This window comes from Notolepis coatsorum (assembly GCF_963971535.1).
Source record: "Notolepis coatsorum genome assembly, chromosome: 7".
NCBI lineage: Eukaryota > Metazoa > Chordata > Actinopteri > Aulopiformes > Paralepididae > Notolepis > Notolepis coatsorum.
In genome coordinates, this window is record NC_140171.1 from 90,119,714 (window position 1) to 90,135,526 (window position 15,813).

General features: G+C 43.3%; 1 long non-coding RNA gene across 1 annotated transcript in view; it reads right to left on the minus strand.

The window, feature by feature from the left end:
* Positions 1-5,390, minus strand: part of LOC311232481 — a 61,989-nt gene extending 56,599 nt beyond the window's left edge. The window contains exon 1 of the long non-coding RNA XR_014619956.1: positions 5,149-5,390. This is a non-coding gene — a long non-coding RNA (uncharacterized lncRNA). The remainder of the gene's footprint in view (positions 1-5,148) is intronic.
* Between the last annotated feature and the right edge of the window lie 10,423 nt (positions 5,391-15,813).

The window sequence follows — 15,813 nt, forward strand, 5'->3', positions numbered from 1 at the left end:
AGAGGGTGAATATGATAGTTCCTTGGTGGTCTAAGGAATGTTATGAAGCAATTAAAGTAAGGAATAGGGCATTTAGAGAGCTAAAGAGGACCCATAACTTTGAAAAATTAATAGAATATAAGAGAGCAATGGCAATAGTGAGGAAAGTAATTAAGAAAGTGAAGAAGGAGTACTGGAAGAAGTTTTGTGATACTTTAGGAAGGGCTACGCCAATCCAGAGGGTTTGGGGTATGATTAAAAAGATGAGAGGGGTTGGGAGGGAGCTTGAATATCCTGCTCTGGTAGTAGAACAGAGAGTTATTACTAATAGTGTGGAAAAGGCAGAAGCAATAGCAAAGGCGTTAGTTAAAGTGTATAGTTCTGATAATTTAACGCAAGAAGAAAGGGAAGGGAGAGAGTTAACAGTGGATAGGTTTGGAGGAAATGTAGAATTTGGTGAAGATGGGGAGGACAGGGTATTAAATACAGCATTTACAGTGCATGAAATGAATAGAGCATTAAGGAAAGTGGGGAAAACAACGCCAGGTAGAGACAATATTTGTTACTCTATGTTGGAGAAGTTGAGTGTTATGTCAAAAGAAGTGGTACTGAGGTTGTTTAACAGAGTATGGTCTGAAGGGGAGATTCCTGAAGGGTGGAAGCAATCAGTTATCATTCCAATTAGAAAGCCTGGTAAGGACGCAAAAGACCCAAGTAATTATAGGCCCATAGCATTAACGTCTCAAATGGGGAAGTTGATGGAAAGAATGATTAATGATAGACTGGTATATTGGCTGGAAACGAGAGGATTATTGTATAGCTACCAAAGTGGATTTAGGAAAGGGAGAGGGACGATGGACCCTGCTGTTGCGCTTGAAGACGACATTAGGAAAGCACAGGTAAATAAGGAGTCAGTTATTGCGGTGTTTTTTTATATTGAAAAGGCCTATGATATGGTTTGGAGACAGGGTCTTATTATTAAGCTTCATCAAATGGGAATCAGAGGTAGGATGCTTAAGTGGATAAATAATTTTTTGTCTGATAGGAATATAGTGGTAAGAATTAATGGTGTGTTTAGTAAGGAATATATAGTAGAGAATGGGACTCCACAAGGAAGTATTATTAGTCCAGTGATATTTGCGATAATGATTAATGATGTTTTTAAGAATTTGGAAGGGTCCATTAAGGTAGCACTGTTTGCAGATGATGGGGCTATATGGAAAAGGGGGAGGAATCTCAATTATATAGTATGTAAAATGCAAGAAGCAGTAAATGAGGTAAAAAGGTGGTCGCTAGAGTGGGGTTTTAGATTGTCAATTGACAACAAAAACAATATTTTTCTCAAGGAGGAGTATTCCCCGAGAGTTGAGTATATCGATAGGTGATAAAATGTTGGAAAGGGTAGAGCAGTTTAAATATCTTGGTGTGTGGTTTGATAAAAGGTTAACGTGGTCTTTGCATATATGTAAGATGGTGGATAATGGATAAATGCAAGAAAGTACTGAATGTGATGAGATGTTTGAGAGGGCTGGATTGGGGAGCCAGTAGGGATGCTATGAGAACAGTCTATATTAGTCTCATCAGATCGTTATTTGATTATGGGTGTATTATTTATAGGTCGGCAGCAAAAACTCATTTACGTAAATTGGATGTAATTCAGAGTAAGGCGTTGAGATTGTGTTGTGGGGCTATGAAAACTACACCAATTGCAGCACTCCAAGTGGAGATGGGAGAAATGCCCCTGAATATTAGAAGAGATCAGTTGGGGTTAGTGTATTGGGCCAATCTTAGGGGTCATAAGGAGGATCATATTGGCAAAGGTGTATTAGTGCAGTGTCAGGAAAAAGAGAAGGTGCAGATAGAAAGTTTTGGGTGGATTATAGAGGCAAAAGCTAGAGAGATGGGCGTTCTGGAAATGAGTGTGTGTCCAACAGTCTGTTTCCCAGTAGTTCCTCTTTGGTTGATGGATACCCCTGTTGTTGATATAGAATTGTTGGAGTTGAAGGAGAGAGAGGAGATTAGTAGCCGTATGGTGGAGAGTTATATTAGGTTAAAGTATGGTGAAAGACTGGTGGTTTATACAGATGCATCTAAAATGGAGTCAAGCAGAGTGGGGGCGGCATTTACAATCCCAAGTCTTGGCATTTCAAAGAAAGAGAGATTGAGTGATAGTCTAGCAGTGTATACGGCAGAACTAGTAGCTATAATGATAGGGTTATCGTGGATAGAGGAGAATAGGCCTAAGGGTGAGATTTTAATTGCGTCAGACTCATTGTCGTCGTTGATAAGTATACAAAATGTATGTAGTGTCCCAGTCAAGGATGGATATTGTGCTGGAAATAGTGCAGATGGTAGACAGACTTAGGCGTTCAGGTAGTATGGTTGTCTTTTTGTGGGTGCCGGCCCATATAGGAGTTCGAGGGAATGAGTTGGCGGACAAGTTGGCCAAAGGAGCTTGTGGACTTAATAGAGTTACAATGAATGTACAGATTAGTAAGGCTGAAATACAGAGTATAGTCAAAATGAAGGTTAAGGAAAAATGGAAAGGCATGTGGGATAATGAGGTTAGGGAGATGGTTTTATGGGGTGCAAAAGAGGGTGGGTTGGAGTAGGGCTACTAGTAGGAGCAAGCAAGAAGAGGACGTGTTTACAAGGATGAGGTTGGGGCATACAGGGTTGAATAGTACGTTAGTTATGTTAAAAAAGCATATTAATGGACAATGTGAGTGTAGTGTTAGTCTAGAAACGGTAGAACATGTGGTAGAACAGTGTACATTGTATCAAAGGCAAAGGAAAGGTCTTATTAGGGATTTGAAGAGGGAAAAGATAGCACTTAAAACAGTTGATATTTTGCAAAGGAATTCTGGAGAAGTTTGTATTCTCGAAGACACTCTGATGTCACGAGACCGCCGCCATCTTGGTATAGGGGGACCATACGGATTTCTACCATCAAATCCATGCATTGAGCTCAGTTTTTATTACATGTTTTATCACATTCTTGTTCATTTCATAACATTTTCATACGATTTGTTTTGAAAATATTGAGGCCAACATGGCATTTCACTATTTCGAAAGCCTTTCTGGTGATTCTAAAGGCGAGATATGAGTCAAAGAAACTCCCCCTGATTACCACGACCACAACATCAGAGCAAGTTAGCCGAACGTTAGCCACCAGCCACTTTTTCCTCTGTGATGGTATAAAACTTCCGATTTGGATTTCTGTTTTTGTCATTAGTATAACGCGTAACACAGCAGCTCTTTGGCATTGTGAAGGACTGAAGAAAAGTCTGCTTGATTGTCTTTAATTTGCCGCTTTAACTATCCGGTTCTCCACTAAATAGTGTACACAATGTACCAGGCGGGGCAGTTTCCCCCCACGCTGCAGTTGCGTAGCAATAACAGACAGGAAGTTGACTTCGAGAATGGAGAGTTTATTTAATTTTTTGAGAACGACAGGTTTATTTTATAGGATTTAGGACATCCAGATCCACACTCCTTTTCAGTAGATGGCGGTAATGCTCGTCGAAAGTGATTGCCAACCGCCAAAAAATAGAAAAGAAGAAGAAGAAGAGACGCGCCTGCGCAATAGGGTCCAGCTGCAGCCCTGGAGATTGTTCCAGATTGAGCAACTTCCGCCCGGTCCCACGACATTTCTCCCGGGACAGGACAATGTGCGCCGATTGGCGGAAAGTACGGAAGTATCTCGAAGTACGTCTGACGTTGACGTCAAAATGAACGCATGAAATAAACTAAAATGTTAAAACCCATTTAGACTGGGGCGGCTACGTGGCGTAGTGGGCAAGGCGCTCGCCACGAATGACGGAGACGCTGGGCTTGCCTGTTCGAGCCCAGCGCTCCACATTGCTTTCAGTTTAGCTGGTCGTTCATACTAATACACATTGGCCGTATTAGGGGGTGGGAAACTGATGGGTGGGGATCGGGCGTTGTGGACAGCGACTCCTACAGGTCGGTTGGTGCGCCTGCGCAGTAGAATCAGGAAGTGTCGGGGGCAGCGTGAGCCTCCCACGCGTTACTCCTCGCCACTGAGAGATCGAGCTGCGCAAGTGAAAAGATGCGACTGCTGTTACCTCAAGTACCGGAGGGGACTTGTGCTATGTATGACTTAGTCCACATTGCAGCCGGCTTGTGGGAGGCAAGAAACAGCGTTCGTGACAGGGGAGGGTTGAATTGGATGATACGAAATTGGGATGGGAGAAAATATAGAAAATGGGAGAAAAAGTGGATAAAAAAAAAAAAACCCATTTAGACTGTTTCCCATTCCTGTACTGTTGTTTATACTCTTTGATTGACTGATTGAAAACTTTATTAACAGATTGCAGAATGGGTACAGTACAGTACAGCTCAATACATACAATTGTTATGGGGATGCAGACCAGAGAAAGACTTTCGTCTTGTTTACATCAGGGTCCCCCATTTTCAATTCATCGTATTAGTAGTAGTAGTAATAATCCGGCCATCCGGGGGATCCGCTCTATACAATGCAGACCCACAGCTCTCGTATTATAATGAGCCTGCGAGGCGTGTTATTATTAGAGTTAATAATATTGTATATTGTTTACAGACGTCATTCGAGATAGTCAGACGTACTTCGAGATACTTCCTTACTTTCCGCCAATCAGCGCACATTGTCCTGTCCCGGGAGAAATGTCGTGGGACCGGGCGGAAGTTGCTCAATCTGGAACAATCTCCAGGGCTGCAGCTGGAGGCTACTCCGCCTGAGAGCAGTCAGAGCACTGCGGCTCTGCAGTTGGATACTATTGGCTGGCCCCCTCGGTATTTCTGAGCTGGACTGGAACGGGAGGTCGTAATTTCGAAATTCCAACTGGGAGCTTCCGACCTCAGACTTTGAATTAAATGCGGCATTAACTTTAGATGCTAGTTAACTTTAAACAATAACTGCGTACGTGCAGGCTCCGTTCCGCTGGAAACCAGAGTGCAAAATAACTTGTGCTGTCGACTGTCGTGCAGAATAGTTTTTATTTTGAATGCTTTCCCCGACCGGAAGTATCGTAGCGAAATACAGGCGTAAGTGGTTGTGTTGCCTGTATTTAATTTAGCTAACGTTACTTAATTATAAAATAATGTTACATGAACATCCAGTTAGGTCAATACGTTACGTTTGGTAAGAATACAAAGACGTTGTCAAACCTCTTAGGTGTATCTCTGTCTCCGGCTGCAGACCATTTGACATTAACGCTAGGAGCTTGCGCTGGCGATCGATCTCTTCCACGTAGTCCTCTATCGTTCGTTCAAATACCCCGAATATTTCTTCTGCAGCTGCAGCGAGTCGCTCGTTTACCAACACTCTCAGCATCTGTATTCTAGACATTTCCAAAGAGGTTAGATGTAGTGATGTTGAACTTGTGTCATTTGAAGCGACTCGCGAGGCTTCAAAGCGTGTGTCGAGTAATCCAGGGAAATGTATCTGGAACTACGCATGCGTAGATTGGTAGACTGCGTAGTTCGGGAGTAGGTGCGGAAACGTGATTGATTGATTGAAAACTTTATTAACAGATTGCAGATTGGGTACAATACAGTACAGCTCAATAATACACACAAATTGTTAAGGGGATGCAGACCAGAGAAAAACTTTCGTCTTGTTTACATCAGGGTCCCCCAATTTCAGCCTGGCGATGCGATCGTCTGTCGCTCAAGGACAATCGCTTAGCCCCCCACACCAGAGCCGACCGTTCACAGGTATAATAAGGGTCCGTGTACGTTTTGATAGTTCGTTTTTCGTTTCAAACGGAAATACCGTTTCCGTTTGAAACCAAAATCGAAAAAACGGAAAAACAGAAATACGGAGCTGTTTTTCGTATTTTGGTGTCAGAATCAAATGAAAAAAAGGAGTAAATAATGGGCTGTGTACGTTTTGATAGTTCGTTTTTCGTTTTTGATGTGAAGAATGGAGAACGGAACCACGTGACAAGTACATTTTTCAATGTTAAAGCCATGCACGATCTAACGTTAACGAATATGTATAACGTTATGAATAAATTAGTGCTGTCAGGCGATTAAAAAAATTAATCTAATTAATTACAGGATTTGTAATTAATTAATCTAATCGCATTTTAATCGCATAACCATTTTATGCCTGATATTCTATATTCTATAATCATATTTCAAATTGCATGTGTCCGGAGGGCAGAATTCAGTACTATATCTACAAAACCTTCTGTTAAATCATCTTCGATCTATTAATTTGTTTAGATTTTTCAGGTCTGGTCAATTTGAGCATGGTGTTATTCACAGTCAAAGATAATAAAAAAATGTATTGATATTCTCATTTGGTTCATTACAATTTACTCAAAATAAAAATGTCATTCAATCAATCACCACGCAGATTGATTGATTGAATGAAAATGTTATTAACAGATTGCAGAATGGGTACAAACAATACAGTATGGCTCAATACACACAATTGTTAAGGAAGCAGACCAGAGAAAGACTTTCGTCTTGTTTACATCAGGGTCCCCCATTTTCAATTCATAGTGAATTGTAAGTAAGGGTGCAACTTGCACCGTGCAATCCATTCTTTGTGGATCTAGCCCACAGTATTTCTGACACTGGGAATACATTCCCTGAGATTCATAGATGTCCCTAGAATCAGATACCAAGAACATGCAAATGGACCATATTAAAAAAAAAAAAGTCTGTAATGTGTATTCTACATCCTTATGGAATGAATGAGATACAAAAAAATATTATAAAAAAAAGAAAAAAATTGGTAATTAATTTTGAGTTAATTTTCATAACGCGATAATTTGCTGTGTAATTAATTAATCTAATTAACGCGATAAACTGACAGCCCTAGAATAAATACATGCATACAGATCTATACCAAGTTTCAAGTTCAAGTTTCTTTAATAGTTGTCATACAGAAGTACAGAATACTTTCATACAAAATGCTTCTTACTGTTACGCTCCAGAGACTGTGCTAGACAAGATAGTATCAAATAACATAGTATAGCATGTAGTTTAGAAGAAGAAAATGAGGTCACAGTGTTCGGTATAGACATATGTACAATGTTCTGAGTTACCATATAATATACAATACTATGCAGTGTACTAATGTACAGTACTATATAGTGCAAAGCAGGGTAACGTTATGATACATACATTTTTTGTTTTGTGCATTTCATTTAGACATTATATTTTATGTGAAGTAATAGCCTAATATGTATGTATCAATCTATAAGCTCCTTACCGGAAGATGGTACCCCTCTCCTTCTATTGGGCGACTTCAACCTGCCTGACTCATCTCAGTCGGTCCCAGTGGTATCCCTCCTACAACAATTTGACCTGACTCCCACTGCCATGCCTCCCACCCACAAAGCAGGCAACTCCTTGGATCTCATATTTTCCCGTAACTCCAGCATCATTAACACCACGGTAACTCCCCTACATGTATCTGACCATTCCTTCATATCCTTCTCACTAACTCTCATGCTTAACCGAAAGGTCTTCACCTCAACTCAAACCGTCTCACTCAGACGCAACCTGCCCTCCCTATCCCCCTCCACCCTCTCCTCTGACATAATATCCGCTCTACCTTTGAGTGACACCTTCTCTGCTCTCCCCACAGAGATGGCAACCTCCACCCTCCTCTCAGCCCTTGCAACCTCCTTCGACAAGCTCTGTCCCCTCGTTGAGAAACCTGCCCGCCGTTCCCCACCCAGTCCATGGCTGACGGATGCAGTGAGAGAACAAAGACAGGTCCTGAGAGCGGCTGAGAGGAAGTATAGAAAGTCACGCCTCACTGCTGACATCGACACATATCACAACCTCTTGTAAACATTCTCCAAAACCATTACTAATGCCAAAGCTTCTTTCTTTCACCATAGGATCGAGGCCTCTGCCAAGAATCTTCACAAACTGCATGCTACCATGTACTCCCTCCTCACTCCCCCCCCACCCCCTCCTCCCTCATCTTTTTCTGCCGAAGACTTTGCGATCTTCTTTGAGGAAAAAGTGGAGAACATCCGCAGCTCCTTCTCCCAACCCCCACCCATTCCAAACACTGAATCGAGAACCTCATCCTTCACTCTGTCATCTTTTTCTCCCATTACAGAAGCCGAGACCCTGACACTGGTAACATCGAACCGTCCGACTACATGCCAGCTGGACCAGCTACCCTCCCCACTCCTCCAGACCAGAGCACCGGACATCCTCCCATTCCTAACTTCAACCATCAACTCCTCACTCAACTCGGGGGTGGTCCCCACCTCCCTAAAACAAGCCAGAGTCACGCCCCTCATAAAAAAACCAACCCTGAACCCCACCGTCATAGGCAACTATCGTCCTGTCTCTCTTCTCTCCTTCCTTTCTAAAACACTTGAACGTGCTGTATCCAACCAACTTACTGCTTATCTCTTACAGAATGACCTCCTAGACCCCAATCAGTCTGGCTTCCGGACTGGCCACTCCACAGAAACGGCCCTCATTACGGCCACAGAGGCACTTCACTTAGCAAAAGCGAAAGGCCTCTCCTCTGTCCTGATTCTCCTAGATCTATCTGCAGCCTTCGACACAGTCAACCATCAGATCCTCCTCGCGGCCCTCGCAGGAATTGGAGTGGCTGGATCTGCGCTGACATGGCTGACATCATACCTCAACGACCGCTCCTACCAAGTGTCATGGAGAGGGACTCTGTCGGCCACCCGCCCCCTGCGGACGGGTGTCCCCCAGGGCTCGGTCCTAGGACCCCTTCTCTTCTCCCTCTACACTAAATCACTGGGTAACATTATCACGTCTCATGGCTTCTCATATCATTGTTATGCCGATGATACTCAACTCTTCCTCTCCTTCCCTCCCTCAGATATCCACGTCTCTGAGCGGATCTCGGCCTGTCTGTCCGACATCTCCGCCTGGATGACGACCAACCACCTCAAACTGAACCTAAGCTAAACAGAATTGCTCCACCTGCCGGCCAAATCCTCCCCCCTGACCGACCTCTCCATCACAGTCGAGAATGCAGCTGTGACCGAGTCCCCGACCGCCAAGAACCTTGGTGTTGTCCTCGACGACCAGTTGAACTTCTCTGCTCACATCGCAGCGACAACCAGAACCTGCAGATTCCTCCTGAGCAACGTCAGAAGGATCCGCCCCTTCCTGACAAAAGAAGCCACCCAACTCCTCGTCCAATCAACAGTCATCTCCCGCCTCGACTACTGCAACGCACTGCTAGCTGGCCTCCCGGCCACTGCCACCAAGCCTCTTCAACTCATTCAAAACGCAGCGGCCCGCCTGATCTCAAACCTACCGAACTCAAACCAGACCTACTCCTATCCAAGCTCCCGGAGGGTCATCAAAGAGAAGCCGCCTATTCTCAGTCCTTGCCCCACAATGGTGGAATGAACTACCCACCCCAGTTAGGACAGCCAAATCCCGTCCAATCTTTCGCCGTCGACTAAAGACTCACTTCTTCAACCATTATCTGAAATGATAATAAAAAAATACAAATATCTAACCCTGACTAACCTTACTGTCATGCACTTGTCCTAATAAACTAACCTACACTGTAACACGCAACACTTTGATAAACATTGTTACTCAGCTGAGAGTTGTACCCTTCTTGCTGTCTTGTCGTACAGAACTTGTAAGTCGCTTTGGATAAAAGCGTCAGCTAAATGACTAAATGTAAATGTATAAGGGGTCTAGATTTATTAATTATATACACCCAATATATTTACCCAGTTAGATGCATTTGGAAAAGTTAAATCTATATTTTGATGTATGTAGAATCATATTTCACATTATTAGTTATACTTACCTCTGTGTACTTATAGTTAGATGCTCAAATCAGTATATCATGGTGAATTTGAATTATGATTTACTGTACACATACAGTTTATCTAAGTGCATATCTGTCTTTTGTATGTGTGGTTTTGTTGTTGTTGTTGTTGTTGTTGTTGTCATGAGTGACTATATAATATAATTGGTTAGGGATGAAATGGGCCTAATGCCCTAATCAACACAGTGATTGCCCTAAAAATCTGACAATTTATATCTTCTAGGCAAAGCCTTCAAGGAGAAAGGATTCGAGAAAGAAGGAAGAGGACAATTATGAAAGAATTAGAAAAGTTTAAAGAAACTGGCAAAGGAAAAGAGAATAGCAGAAAAATACAAAAGAGGTACCAGAGAATGAAGAGAGAAGCACCATCAGTGTCTCCTCATTCAAAACTGAGGCAAATCGTAAGAAGACAAACTGTTAGGTTACCCATTAAGAGAACCCTACTATTTCACACCACCCTGGTTGAGAACATCCGAAGAAAATACAGAAACGCAAAAACTGAGAGAGAAAGACAACTGATTGCCAGGGTGACTTCTGGAAGTATTTTTTTTGTAAAGGTACAAACTCCAGAAGTACACAGTGTGTACTTCACACACATGGTGTTTGGCTACTCAAAAAAAATAAACGCAACTTTCAATGTGGAGAGAAAAGAAAGCTGTGCAGCTATGGAGATCAAGAGGAAAGTGAGGTCCTTTTTTCTCTCTGTGACGATGTTAGCCGTATGTGACCAGGCTGCAAACAGTCACACGACAAAAAAAAAGAATGCAAAAAAGATTACTCACAGACACAATGAAAAATCTACAGGCGCAATCACATCCCTGCCTCTTAAATGATACTTTCCTTCTCTTGGTTTAAAGAGACATCGTATACAAACTGGTAGGCTTTTACTCTTAGCACGAAAAATGATTTCCAAAGTTTTTATGTACACCATATCTACAATCTACACAATTTTAATGTGCAGGACTTTATGAATAATGGATTTGTCGATTCAAGGTAACTAGCTTTGTTTATTATTCTAATGGATCTTTTCTGTAGTTTAATAATAGGATCTATATTTGTTTTATATACATTCCCCCAGACCTCAACACAATATGACATGTATGGCACTACAAGTGAAAAATACAATATATGCAAACATTTCTGATTCAACAGCTCCCTTGTTTTGTACAGAATGCCAACAGATTTGGCTAATTTACCTTTGATATAGTGTATATGTGGCTTCCAACAGAGTTTGTGATCTATAATCACACCTAAGAATTTTGTTTCATATACTCTTTCAATTTCAGTTCCATTTAAATTCAGTATAATTTCACAGTCGGTAGGAACACCACCAAATACCATGCATTTAGTTTTGTTTTCATTAAGAGACAACTTATTCCTATATCAAACAATTTCTTTAACTTTATCAATTCCCTTTCTACTGTTTTTTATTTTATTTTTATTATTATCTTTTTCCTCCTTTTTTCCGTTTTTCTCCCATCCCAATGTTTAGTCGTTATGCCAATTCCCAATCCCCTTCCTGGTCGTTGCGCACTCTACCCCCTACCGTCGGTCCGGGAGGGCGGAGACTATCACACATGCTTCCTCTGACACATGTGTACCCAGCCCACCGCTTCTTTTCACCTGGCAGCGCGGACTCTCACTGGGAGAGTGTAACGTGTGGAAGGTCACACTACCTCTCTTAGATCCTTCCCTTGCTGTGCAGGCGCCCCGACCGAACTGTAGGAATCGCTGTTTACAACGACCAGGACCCACCCTCACCGGGTTTCCCACCCTCTAACACTGCCAATTGTGTTAGTATGGACGGTCGGCCAACCCGGAAGCACCACAGCTGGATTCGATCACACTGTCTCTGTGGTGGTAGACAGACGCTTGGGTCCGCTGCACTACCCGGCCGCACCCCTTTCTACTGTTTTAAGGTAGCGACAGGCAAGGTGGTTTTGGGTCACGATGGCGCGGAGACCCTGGCCCAGGCGTCCGGGGCTATCCTGCACCTGACCCAGCTGCAGCAGGCTACAGCCTCGGGGAAGGTGATGGCCCTGTCCAGTACAGTGTTTCCCCTACGACTTTTTCCAGGGGGGGTGGTAGGCAGTGGTGCAGTCGTAATATGGGAACTGGTTCACACGCCACGCCACGCCACGTGCACGCGCGCGCGGGTACGTGCATGCGCACAGAACAGATTTTTGTTCTTTTTTTCTTTGAAATAGAGAAGCTGAAAAAGGTAGCAGGATGTAGCCTTCAATATATAAAGAAATTATATTGTCAACAGATATGGTTGAAAAACAAACAATGTTTTAAATGTAATAGTAGTTACAATTTCTTTAATTGAATCAACTTAAACTAGAAAAGTAAATACAAACTAAATTAACAATGTAAGTTACATTGTTAATTTAGTTTGTATTTACTTTTAGTTTAAGTTAATTCAATTAAAGAAATTGTTTTACACACAAACACAAAAGCAAACTTAAAATAATCAGACAACTTGTGTTTACTTGAAGTTTGTGTGTGCATGACTCCTAGTGCACAGCAAGGGAGGTTTGGTGATGAACCTTGTGGTGCGCTCACACCCACTCGCGCGCGCAGTTATACACACACACATGCACACACACACACACACAAGAGCATATACGCAAGTGCAATCTTTCTATCATACACGCTTTTCTTGCTCTCTATTTGTTTGAATGTGCGCGCGCGAGAGCAATTGGAAAGCTGGCGCGCAGCACGGCAGACGCTTGATTCAATCATAAGCAGGTAGACCCCATCACGAATTCCGAGCCACATTAGTATTCACCTCCACTGCCGTCACACAGAATGAAGGGGGAGATGCATTCAGATAGCCAACACCCAGACACCTAGTCTACCTGCGCTTTTTGTTATGTAAAACGGTGGCCGCCGGCCGGGTACTTAGTCACAACGAATGGATACAGCGCATTTTTGTGTGCACGTACACGCGAGTACACATCCGTGCGCGATCGCGCGTACTTAGTTCTGCCTCAGTGATCTAATAACACGGCGTGTAACCGCGTGTGTGCACGACTGCACCCCTGGTGGTAGGCCCCCCGAAACGACTAGTGTTGTCGCGGGGTGCGGATGTCACGGATACGTAAGGCGGTTGTTAGTATTGGTGCATTTCTCTACACTGAGCTGAAATGAAACTATTGCACATTAATTAGGTAAATAAATATTATATAGTATTTTATTCGTATTACTTTTTAGCATGTCAATTTTATTATTTGTATTTTTGCACAATCGAGGCGGGCATGGCCACCTTCATTTCACTACATGTCTTGTGTATGTACATGACAAATAATCACTTGAATCTATTCATATTTCTTTTTATAATTATACATACAGTAGTGACAACACACATATGAACTATTTACAATACAGGGAGGCACATACAACACTCATAACTATTTACAACCAGTGTCTGACAGTGTCAGAGTGTCAAAATTCGAAGGGCTCAGACTGCACACTGGACGCTCTGACCGAAGTCGGTTTATCAGAGCGGAGCAGATTTTCAGAGTGAATTTATTAACTCTGCTTAACTAGGGCCCTATGAAATCCATTTGATCTTTTTCTGATTTTATATTTTTTCCTTTGGATTTAACCAAAAGAAACAATACAAAATTATGTTTTTAACTAACTTTAATAACGATACAAACACTGCAAGTGCAGTTCAATGTTCAGTGCCAGTTCAGTTATGAGGTTTCTTTTTTCCAATTCACTTCAGTTCAATGCAGTTAAACCTTTTGGCCGTCTGTAGTGTGGTAGTGAAAGGGTTAACCTTCTGTAGTGTGGTAGTGAAAGGGTTCTGTATCGTATCGCTCTCGCTCGGCATCGCTCTCTGCACTATCTCGCATACGTGCACGCGCACTGAATAAAGACCACAATGTACCTTTAATCCCAATATTCGTCTGACCACACCCCTATCAGCTTACCCATATAAGCAGGGGTGGGGCCACTCACTCTCCTCCTTCTCGCTTTCACCACAAGGAAGAAGTGCCTCGGTAGATCCCCACACTTGACACCATGATGGAAGAAAGGTTTAGGAGCAGCTTTGGGAAACAAGGATACGTTGACATCATATCTTTATTTTCTCTCTCACTATTTTCGAGAAAATACGGCGATATTGTCTTCGTACTGGAGTGTCTGGAAGATGATGATCATTCTAAAAACCCTCCACCGGTTTTCGTATTGGGAGCACGCCGCTGCATGCTTCTCAACTGCAGTTCCTTGCTGTGTTTGTTGGGGTGAAACCTGTCAGGCCACAGCTGAACTGTCGGACATGCCGCTGTTGTGAGAAGCGGTGTGTTCCAGGTTGGGTGAGTAGTGTTTGCTGGCGGGCTCCACTTGTCTGTTAGTGCTATGGGGGCTACTTGACAAAGTTTATGGAAACCGGCCCCAGGCTAGGGTCCTTTGTTCAGCCACCTAGGCGACAGAAGGCCTTGGTCTGAAGACCATTATAGTTTTAACTAGTGGGCCGCGACCATTGACACTGGTGATCCCTGTGTGTTCTGGACGAGTGGATTCTCTCTGTCACCGTGTTAAGGCCCCATCTTTCATATCCAAATGAGAGTATTCCTTCACGAGGGGATATGTGCATGTAATGTGCGATAGCGGCAGATTCATGTTCAAAGTCAGCTACACAGGCCAGTTGGTACTGTGCTGATTCCGTCGGATGTGGTAAAGTCACCGTTGTGAAGCGGTGTTGACATCTTGTTTTCTCTTTTCTCTTAAAAAGTGAGGAGAGGTTCAGAACGGCGGCCTGTCTGGGTGAGTGTTATGTCATTGTTTACATGTTCATAGCTTACGGTTAGCCAGTCAGCTGTTAACTGCTGCGTTAGCCTGCTGGATCGCTGCATGGCCTGCTTAGGGCCTACTATTAGCCAGTCAGCTGTTAGCTGCGGGGCTAGCATGTCGTGGTCGCTAGGTAACGTTAGCTTGCTGCTATGGGCCATGGCTGGCGCGGGGTAGCTTAGCTTCTCGCGCGCCGCCGTGAGCTCGCTTCTGATCGCGTGCGTCGTTAGCTCGGCATCTCGCAAGCAGAAGCAGTAGCACCCGAACGGTTGGAGCGGCCGTTAGCTTGATGCTATTCTGTTGAACGTGCTTTGATTTTAACATGTTTTACACTCTTGACCGCGACGTCATCCTTGACAGGGGATGTTTCGTCGACCCTGCCCTGAGCCTGGACGGCAAGGTTGCATCAACGGGGGACTGTAGTACGGGTTGGGGCGGTGACGCTACCCAGTTCGGATAACACAGGAGCGGCTGTGTTCCTACGGTGTCTGTGACTGCACTTCGCTGATCTGCGTTCCGGGTAGGAACGGGGTTGACCAGACCTCATAACACGTCTTCTGGTTTTACTTTGCTAAATGTATTGTGAATAACGGTGTTTTTTCCCAAAACGTGTGTTGTTGCAATGCATTTAGGATACGTTGCGGGTTATGTGTGAGCTGTTTTTTGTCACTGGCAGTTAGCTTCTCCGTGCAAACGGGATGTAATGATCTGGTTGTTGTGTGAGAAACATCATGGTGTTTATATGTACCGTGTACTCACAAACTAAGGTAACTAACCTATGAAGCTATGCTTGGTGACAAGTGAGTAAAAGAATGTTCTTTCTCAGACTGTAATGACAATGAACAGTGTGTTCACACATTAACAGGTTTTCCTGTTTTAACTGGCCGTATTGAGGGTAAAATAGGAGGATTGTGTTTCCCCCCCGGTTCCCTGGGGACTTTTTCATCCTCCTATCAGACATGTTGTGCATTAATTGTGTCTTTTGTGTGGTAGGGATACGATGTAACTCTTAGCTTGATTGCTGAGGTTGTGCTAAATCTGCTGGAGAAACTTATTTCCTAAAGGGAAATTGGTTTGGTTGCTGTCATGTGTGCTTAGCAAGGCCTGTGGTCGATACTAATCAAGAATGATGTATTCTCTCATTGTGAAAAAAACGGCGTTCCTCTGTTGAGTGTTTTTGCCATTTTTTGTAGGTGATGATGGGTTGTGTGTGTCATGTG